Here is a 10,687-nt window from a genome sequence, read left to right as displayed (position 1 = left end):
TTCGCATATTTCTCATACTTGATGGCCAGATCCTGGGCTTTTTCTGGATTGCATCACGTAGTAATGTAGTACCACACTGAACAGTCAATGAAACCTGGTTTCCATCACTACTTTAGAGGACAACGCAAGTTAGGTCTAGGTAAGGCCTGAGATTTTCACTGATAAGACTCATACTTTCGCATTCTTCACATACTTGTTGAACGGATCCTGGGTTTTTTCTGGTTTGGATCACGTAGTAATGTGGTACCACACTGAAACAGTCAATTAATCCTGGTTTCGATCAATATTTTAGAGAATAATTCATGTTAGGTCTAGGTTAGGTCTGGGATTTGCTCTCATCAGGCTCATTCTTTCGCATATTTCTCATACTTGATGTCTAGATCCTGGGCTTTTTCTGGATTGCATCACGTAGTATTGAAGTACAACACTGAAACAGTCAATTAAACCTGGTTTCCATCAATATCTTAGAGGACAACGCAAGTTAGGTCTGGGATATGTCTGGGATTTGCCCTCATCAGGCTCATACTTTCGCATTCTTCACATACTTGTTGAACTGATCCTGGGTTTTTTCTGGTTTGGATCACGTAGTAATGTGGTGCCACACTGAAACAGTCGATTAAACCTGGTTTCGATCAATATCTTAGAGGATAACGCATGTTAGGTCTAGGTTAGCCCTGGGATTTTCACTCTTCAGACTCATACTTTCGCATTCTTCACATACTTGTTGAACAGATCCTGGGTTTTTTCTGGTTTGGATCACGTAGTAGTGTGGTACCACACTGAAACAGTCCATTAAACCTGGTTTGGATCAATATTTTAGAGAATAATTCATGTTTAGGTCTAGGTCAGGTCTGGGATTTTCACTCATCAGACTCATACTTTCACACACTTCACATACTCCTTGAACAGATCCTGGGTTATTTTCTGGGTTGGATCACATAGTAATGTGGTACCCCACTGAAACAGTCGATTAAACCAGGTTTCGATCAATATTTTTGAGGATAACGCATGTTAGGTCTAGGTTAGCCCTGGGATTTTCACTCATCAGACTCATACTTTCGCATTCTTCACATACTTGTTGAACTGATCCTGCGTTCTTTCTGGTTTGGATCACGTAGTAATGTGGTGCCACACTGAAACAGTCGATTAAACCTGGTTTCGATCAATATTTTAGAGAATAATTCATGTTAGGTCTAGGTTAGGTCTGGGATTTGCTCTCATCAGGCTCATTCTTTCGCATATTTCTCATACTTGATGGCTAGATCCTGGGCTTTTTCTGGATTGCATCACGTAGTATTGAGGTACAACACTGAAACAGTCAATTAAACCTGGTTTCCATCAATATCTTAGAGGACAACGCAAGTTAGGTCTGGGATATGTCTGGGATTTGCCCTCATCAGGCTCATACTTTCGCGTTTTTCACATACTTGTTGAACAGATCCTGGGTTTTTTCTGGTTTGGATCACGTAGTAGTGTGGTACCACACTGAAACAGTCGATTAAACCAGGTTTCGATCAATATTTTTGAGGATAACGCATGTTAGGTCTAGGTTAGCCCTGGTATTTTCACTCATCAGACTCATACTTTCGCATTCTTCACATACTTGTTGAACTGATCCTGCGTTCTTTCTGGTTTGGATCACGTAGTAATGTGGTGCCACACTGAAACAGTCGATTAAACCTGGTTTCGATCAATATTTTAGAGAATAATTCATGTTAGGTCTAGGTTAGGTCTAGGATTTGCCCTCATCGGGCTCATACTTTCGCATATTTCTCATACTTCATGGCTAGATCCTGGGCTATTTCTGGATTGGATCACGTAGTAAAGTGGTACCACACTGAAACATTCAATGAAACCTTGTCTGGATAAATATTTTAGAGGATAACGCATCTTAGGTCTGGGTTAGGTCTAAGATTTGCCCTCATCAGGCTCACAGTTTCGCGTTTTTCACATACTTGTTGAACAGATCCTGGGTTTTGTCTGGTTCGGATCTCGAAGTAGTGTGGTACCACACTGAAACAGTCCATTAAACCTGGTTTCGCTCAATATTTTAGAGGATAACGCATGTTAGGTCTAGGTTAGGTCAGGGATTTGCTCTCATCAGGCTCATTCTTTGGCATATTTCTCATACTTGTTGGCCAGATCCTGGGCTTTTTCTGGATTGCATCACGTAGTAATGTAGTACCACACTGAACAGTCAATGAAACCTGGTTTCCATCACTATTTTAGAGGACAACGCAAGTTAGGTCTAGGTAAGGCCTGAGATTTTCACTGATCAGACTCATACTTTCGCATTCTTCACATACTTGTTGAACGGATCCTGGGTTTTTTCTGGTTTGGATCACGTAGTAATGTGGTACCACACTGAAACAGTCAATTAAACCTGGTTTCGATCAATATTTTAGAGAATAATTCATGTTAGGTCTAGGTTAGGTCTGGGATTTGCACTCATCAGGCTCATTCTTTCGCATATTTCTCATACTTGATGTCTAGATCCTGGGCTTTTTCTGGATTGCATCACGTAGTATTGAAGTACAACACTGAAACAGTCAATTAAACCTGGTTTCCATCAATATCTTAGAGGACAACGCAAGTTAGGTCTGGGATATGTCTGGGATTTGCCCTCATCAGGCTCATACTTTCGCATTCTTCACATACTTGTTGAACTGATCCTGGGTTTTTTCTGGTTTGGATCACGTAGTAATGTGGTGCCACACTGAAACAGTCGATTAAACCTGGTTTCGATCAATATTTTAGAGGATAACGCATGTTAGGTCTAGGTTAGCCCTGGGATTTTCACTCTTCAGAGTCATACTTTCGCATTCTTCACATACTTGTTGAACAGATTCTGGGTTTTTTCTGGTTTGGATCACGTAGTAGTGTGGTACCACACTGAAACAGTCCATTAAACCTGGTTTGGATCAATATTTTAGAGAATAATTCATGTGAGGTCTAGGTTAGGTCTGGGATTTGCTCTCATCAGGCTCATACTTTCGCATTCTTCACATACTTGTTGAACGGTTCCTGGGTTTTTTCTGGTTTGGAACCCGTAGTAATGTGGGACCACACTGAAACAATAAATTAAACCTGGTCTTGATAAACATTTTAGAGGATAACGCAAGTTAGGTCTGGGATAGGTCTAGGATTTGCCCTCATCAGGCTCTTACTTTCGCATATTTCTCATACTTCATGGCTAGATCCTGGGCTATTTCTGGATTGGATCACGTAGTAAAGTGGTACCACACTGAAACATTCAATGAAACCTTGTCTGGATAAATATTTTAGAGGATAACGCATCTTAGGTCTGGGTTAGGTCTAAGATTTGCCCTCATCAGGCTCACAGTTTCGCGTTTTTCACATACTTGTTGAACAGATCCTGGGTTTTGTCTGGTTCGGATCACGAAGTAGTGTGGTACCACACTGAAACTGTCCATTAAAGCTGGTTTCGCTCAATATTTTAGAGGATAACGCACGTTAGGTCTAGGTTAGGTCTGGGATTTGCTCTCATCAGGCTCATTCTTTCGCATATTTCACATACTTGTTGAGCAGATCCTGGGCTTTTTCTGGATTGCATCACGCAGTAATGAAGTACAACACTGAAACAGTGAATTAAACCTGGACTCCATCAATACCTTAGAGGACAACGCAAGTTAGGTCTGGGATACGTCTGGGATTTGCCCTCATCAGGCTCATACTTTCGCGTTTTTCACATACTTGTTGAACAGATCCTGGGTTTTTTCTGGTTTGGATCACGTAGTAGTGTGGTACCACACTGAAACAGTCCATTAAACCTGGTTTGGATCAATATTTTAGAGGATAACGCATGTTAGGTCTAGGTTAGGTCTAGGATTTTCACTCATCAGACTCATACTTTCGCATTCTTCACATACTTGTTGAACGGATCCAGGGTTTTTTCTGGTTTGGATCACGTAGTAATGTGGTACCACACTGAAACAGTCGATTAAACCTGGTTTCGATCAAAATTTTAGAGGATAACGCAAGTTAGGTCTGGGATAGGCCTGGGATTTGACCTCATCAGACTCATACTTTCGCACACTTCACATACTCCTTGAACAGATCCTGGGTTATTTTCTGGTTTGGATCACATAGTAATGTGGTACCACACTGAAACAGTCGATTAAACTTGGTTTCGATCAATATTTTAGAGGACAATGCAAGTTAGGTCTGGGATAGGTCTGGGATTTGCCCACATCAGGGTCATACTTTCGCATATTTCTTATACTTCATGGATAGATCCTGGGCTATTTTCTGTTTTGGATCACGTAGTAATGTGGGACCACACTGAAACAGTCAATTAAACCTGGTTTCGATCAATATTTTAGAGAATAATTCATGTTAGGTCTAGGTTAGGTCGGGGATTTGCTCTCATCAGGCTCTTTCTTTCGCATATTTCTCATACTTCATGGCTAGATCCTGGGCTATTTCTGGATTGGATCACGTAGTAATGTGGGACCACACTGAAACAGTCAATTAAACCTGGTTTCGATCAATATTTTAGAGAGTAATTCATGTTAGGTCTAGGTTAGGTCTGGGATTTGCTCTCATCAGGCTCATTCTTTCGCATATCTCTCATACTTGATGGCTAGATCCTGGGCTTTTTGTGGATTGCATCACGTAGTAATGAAGTACAACACCGGAACAGTCAATTAAACCTGGTTTCCATCAATATCTTAGAGTACAACGCAAGTTAGGTCTGGGATAGGTCTGGGATTTGCCCTCATCAGGGTCATACTTTCGCAGTTCTAACACACATGTTGACCTGATCGAGTGTTTTTTCTGCGTTAGATCACGTAGTAAAGTGGTACCACACTGAAACAGTCCATTAAACCTGGTTTGGATCAATATTTTAGAGGATAACGCATATTAGGTCTAGGTTAGGTCTGGGATTTGCCCTCATCATACTCATACTTTCGCACACTTCACATACTCGTTGAACAGATCCTGGATTATTTTCTGGTTTGGATCACATAGTAATGTGGTACCACACTGAAACAGTCGATTAAACCAGGTTGTGGTCAATATTTTTGAGGATAACGCATGTTAGGTCTAGTTTAGGCCTGGGATTTGCCCTCATCAGACTCATACTTTCGCATACTTCAAATACTTGTTGAACGGATCCTGGGTTTTTACTGGTTTGGATCATGTAGTAATGTGGTACCACACTGAAACGTTCAATTAAACCAGCTTTCGATCAATATTTTTGAGGATAACGCATGTTAGGTCTAGGTTAGGCCGGGGTTTTTCACTCATCACACTCATACTTTCGCATTCTTCACATACTTGTTGAACAGATACAGGGTTTTTTCTGGTTTGGTTCACGTAGTAATGTGGTACCACACTGAAACATTCAATTAAACCTGGTCTTGATAAATATTTTAGAGGATAACACATGTTAGGTCTGGGATAGGTCTGGGATTTTCACTCATCAGACTCATACTTTCGCATTCTTCACATACTTGTTGAACGGATCCTGGGTTTTTTCTAGTTTGGTTCACGTAGTAATGTGGGACCACACTGAAACAATCAACTAAACCTGGTCTTGATAAATATTTTAGAGGATAACGCATGTTAGGTCTGGGTTAGGTCTAGGATTTGCCCTCGTCAGGCTCATACTTTCGCATATTTCTCATATTTCATGGCTAGATCCTGGGCTATTTCTGGATTGGATCACGTAGTAATGTGGTACCACACTGAAACAGTCGATTAAACCAGGTTTCTATCAATATTTTTGAGGATAACGCAAGTTAGGTCTGGGATAGGTCTGGGATTTGCCCTCATCAGGCTCATACTTTCGCGTTTTTCACATACTTGTTGAACAGATCCTGGGTTTTTTCCGGTTTGGGTCACGTAGTAGTGTGGTACCACATAGAAACAGTCGATTGGACCTGGTTTCGATTAATATTTTTGAGGATAACGCATGTTAGGTCTAGGTTAGGCCGGGGATTTTCACTCATCAGACTCATACTTTCGCATTCTCCACATACTTGTTGAACGGATCCTGGGTTTTTACTGGTTTGGATCACGTAGTAATGTAGTACCACACTGAAACATTCAATTAAACCTGGTCTTGATAAATATTTTAGGGGATAACGCATGTTAGGTTTGGGTTAGGTCTAGGATTTGCTCTCATCAGGCTCATACTTACGCATTATTCACATACTTGTTGAACGGATCCTGGGTTTTTACTGGTTTGGATCACGTAGTAATGTGGCACCACGCTGAAACAGTCAATTAAACCTGGTCTTGATAAATATTTTAGAGGATAACGCTTGTTAGGTCTAGGTTAGCCCTGGGATTTTCACTCATCAGACTCATACTTTCGCGTTTTTCACATACTTGTTGAACAGATCCTGGGTTTTTTCCGGTTTGGGTCACGTAGTAGTGTGGTACCACATAGAAACAGTCGATTGAACCTGGTTTCGATTAATATTTTTGAGGATAACGCATGTTAGGTCTAGGTTAGGCCGGGGATTTTCACTCATCAGACTCATACTTTCGCATTCTCCACATACTTGTTGAACGGATCCTGGGTTTTTACTGGTTTGGATCATGTAGTAATGTGGTACCACACTGAAACGTTCAATTAAACCTGGTCTTGATAAATATTTTAGAGGATAACGCATGTTAGGTTTGGGTTAGGTCTAGGATTTGCCCTCATCAGGCTCATACTTTCGCATATTTCTCATACTTCATGGCTAGATCCTGGGCTGTTTCTGGATTGTGTCACGTAGTAATGTGGTACCACGCTGAAACAGTCAATTAAACCTGGTCTTGATAAATATTTTAGAGGATAACGCTTGTTAGGTCTAGGTTAGCCCTGGGATTTTCACTCATCAGACTCATACTTTCGCATTCTTCACATACTTGTTGAACAGATACAGGGTTTTTTCTGGTTTGGATCACATAGTAATGTGGTACCACACTGAAACAGACGATTAAACCAGGTTTCGAACAATATTTTTGAGGATAACGCATGTTAGGTCTTGGTTAGGCCGGCGTTTTTCACTCATCACACTCATACTTTCGCATTCTTCACATACTTGTTGAACAGATACAGGGTTTTTTCTGGTTTGCTTCACGTAGTAATGTGGTACCACACCGAAACAGTCGATTAAACCTGGTTTCGATCAATATTTTTGAGGATAACGCATGTTAGGTCTAGGTTAGGCCGGGGAATTTCACTCATCAGACTCATACTTTCGCATTCATCACATACTTGTTGAAAGGATCCTGCGTTTTTTCTGGTTTGGATCACGTAGTAATGTGGGACCACACTGAAACAATGAATTAAACCTGGTCTTGATAAATATTTTTGAGGATAACGCAAGTTAGGTCTGGGATAGGTCTGGGATTTGCCCTCATCAGGCTCATACTTTCGCGTTTTTCACACACTTGTTGAACAGATCCTGGGTTTTTTCCGGTTTGGGTCACGTAGTAGTGTGGCACCACACAGAAACAGTCGATTAAACCTGGTTTCGCTCAATATTTTTGAGGATAACGCATGTTAGGTCTAGGTTAGGCCGGGGATTTTCACTCATCAGACTCATACTTTCGCATTCTTCACATACTTGTTGGACGGATCCTGGGTTTTTTCTGGTTTGGATCACGTAGTAGTGTGGGACCACACTGAAACAATCAATTAAACCAGGGCTTGATAAACATTTTAGAGGATAACGCATGTTAGGTCTGGGATATGTCTGGGATTTGCCCTTATCATACTCATACTTTCGCACACTTCACATCCTCGTTGAACAGACCCTGGGTTATGTTCTGGTTTGGATCACATAGTAATGAGGTACCACACTGAAACAGTCGATTAAACCAGGTTTTGATCAATGTTTTTGAGGATAACGCATGTTAGGTCTAGTTTAGGCCTGGGATTTGCCCTCATCAGACTCATACTTTCGCATACTTCAAATACTTGTTGAACAGGTCCTGGGTTTTTTTCTGGTTTGGATCACGTAGTAATGTGGTACCACACTGATACAGTCGATTAAACCTGGTTTCGAACAATATTTTTGAGGATAACGCATGTTAGGTCTAGGTTAGGCCGGGGATTTTCACTCATCAGACTCATACTTTCGCATTCTCCACATACTTGTTGAACGGATCCTGGGTTTTTACTGGTTTGGATCACGTAGTAATGTAGTACCACACTGAAACATTCAATTAAACCTGGTCTTGATAAATATTTTAGGGGATAACGCATGTTAGGTTTGGGTTAGGTCTAGGATTTGCTCTCATCAGGCTCATACTTTCGCATTCTCCACATACTTGTTGAACGGATCCTGGGTTTTTACTGGTTTGGATCACGTAGTAATGTGGTACCACGCTGAAACAGTCAATTAAACCTGGTCTTGATAAATATTTTAGAGGATAACGCTTGTTAGGTCTAGGTTAGCCCTGGGATTTTCACTCATCAGACTCATACTTTCGCATTCTTCACATACTTGTTGAACAGATACAGGGTTTTTTCTGGTTTGGATCACGTAGTAATGTGGGAACACACTGAAACAATCAATTAAACCTGGTCTTGATAAATATTTTAGGGGATAACGCATGTTAGGTCTGGGTTAGGTCTAGGATTTGCCCTCATCAGGCTCATACTTTCGCATATTTCTCATACTTCATGGCTAGATCCTGGGCTGTTTCTGGATTGTGTCACGTAGTAATGTGGGACCACACTGAAACAATCAATTAAACCTGGTCTTGATAAATATTTTAGAGGATAATGCATGTTAGGTCTGGGATAGGTCTGGGATTTGCCCCCATCATACTCATACTTTCGCACACTTCACATACTCGTTGAACAGATCCTGGATTATTTTCTGGTTTGGATCACATAGTAATGCGGTACCACACTGAAACAGTCGATTAAACCAGGTTTTGATCAATATTTTCGAGGATAACGCATGTTAGGTCTAGTTTAGGCCTGGGATTTGCCCTCATCAGACTCATACTTTCGCATATTTCTCATACTTGATGTCTAGATCCTGGGTTTTTACTGGTTTGGATCACGTAGTAATGTGGCACCACACTGAGACGTTCAATTAAACCTGGTCTTGATAAATATTTTAGAGGATAACGCATGCTAGGTTTGGGTTAGGTCTAGGATTTGCCCTCATCAGGCTCATACTTTCGCATATTTCTCATACTTCATGGCTAGGTCCTGGGCTGTTTCTGGATTGTGTCACGTAGTAATGTGGTACCACGCTGAAACAGTCAATTAAACCTGGTCTTGATAAATATTTTAGAGGATAACGCTTGTTAGGTCTAGGTTAGCCCTGGGATTTTCACTCATCAGACTCATACTTTCGCATTCTTCACATACTTGTTGAACAGATACAGGGTTTTTTCTGGTTTGGATCACATAGTAATGTGGTACCACACTGAAACAGACGATTAAACCAGGTTTCGAACAATATTTTTGAGGATAACGCATGTTAGGTCTAGGTTAGGCCGGCGTTTTTCACTCATCACACTCATACTTTCGCATTCTTCACATACTTGTTGAACAGATACAGGGTTTTTTCTGGTTTGGTTCCCGTAGTAATGTGGTACCACAGTGAAACAGTCGATTAAACCTGGTTTCGATCAATATTTTTGAGGATAACGCATGTTAGGTCTAGGTTAGGCCGGGGAATTTCACTCATCAGACTCATACTTTCGCATTCTTCACATACTTGCTGAACGGATCCTGCGTTTTTTCTGGTTTGGATCACGTAGTAATGTGGGACCACACTGAAACAATGAATTAAACCTGGTCTTGATAAATATTTTTGAGGATAACGCAAGTTAGGTCTGGGATAGGTCTGGGATTTGCCCTCATCAGGCTCATACTTTCGCGTTTTTCACATACTTGTTGAACAGATCCTGGGTTTTGTCTGGTTCGGATCTCGAAGTAGTGTGGTACCACACTGAAACAGTCCATTAAACCTGGTTTCGCTCAATATTTTAGAGGATAACGCATGTTAGGTCTAGGTTAGGTCAGGGATTTGCTCTCATCAGGCTCATTCTTTCGCATATTTCTCATACTTGATGGCCAGATCCTGGGCTTTTTCTGCATTGCATCACGTAGTAATGTAGTACCACACTGAACAGTCAATGAAACCTGGTTTCCATCACTATTTTAGAGGACAACGCAAGTTAGGTTTAGGTAAGGCCTGAGATTTTCACTGATCAGACTCATACTTTCGCATTCTTCACATACTTGTTGAACGGATCCTGGGTTTTTTCTGGTTTGGATCGCGTAGTAATGTGGTACCACACTGAAACAGTCAATTAAACCTGGTTTCGATCAATATTTTAGAGAATAATTCATGTTAGGTCTAGGTTAGGTCTGGGATTTGCTCTCATCAGGCTCATTCTTTCGCATATTTCTCATACTTGATGTCTAGATCCTGGGCTTTTTCTGGATTGCATCACGTAGTATTGAAGTACAACACTGAAACAGTCAATTAAACCTGGTTTCCATCAATATCTTAGAGGACAACGCAAGTTAGGTCTGGGATATGTCTGGGATTTGCCCTCATCAGGCTCATACTTTCGCATTCTTCACATACTTGTTGAACTGATCCTGGGTTTTTTCTGGTTTGGATCACGTAGTAATGTGGTGCCACACTGAAACAGTCGATTAAACCTGGTTTCGATCAATATTTTAGAGGAT

Source organism: Colletes latitarsis, unplaced genomic scaffold (assembly GCF_051014445.1).
Source record: "Colletes latitarsis isolate SP2378_abdomen unplaced genomic scaffold, iyColLati1 scaffold0023, whole genome shotgun sequence".
Taxonomy (NCBI): domain Eukaryota; kingdom Metazoa; phylum Arthropoda; class Insecta; order Hymenoptera; family Colletidae; genus Colletes; species Colletes latitarsis.
Note: the sequence above shows the minus strand (reverse complement) of the source record.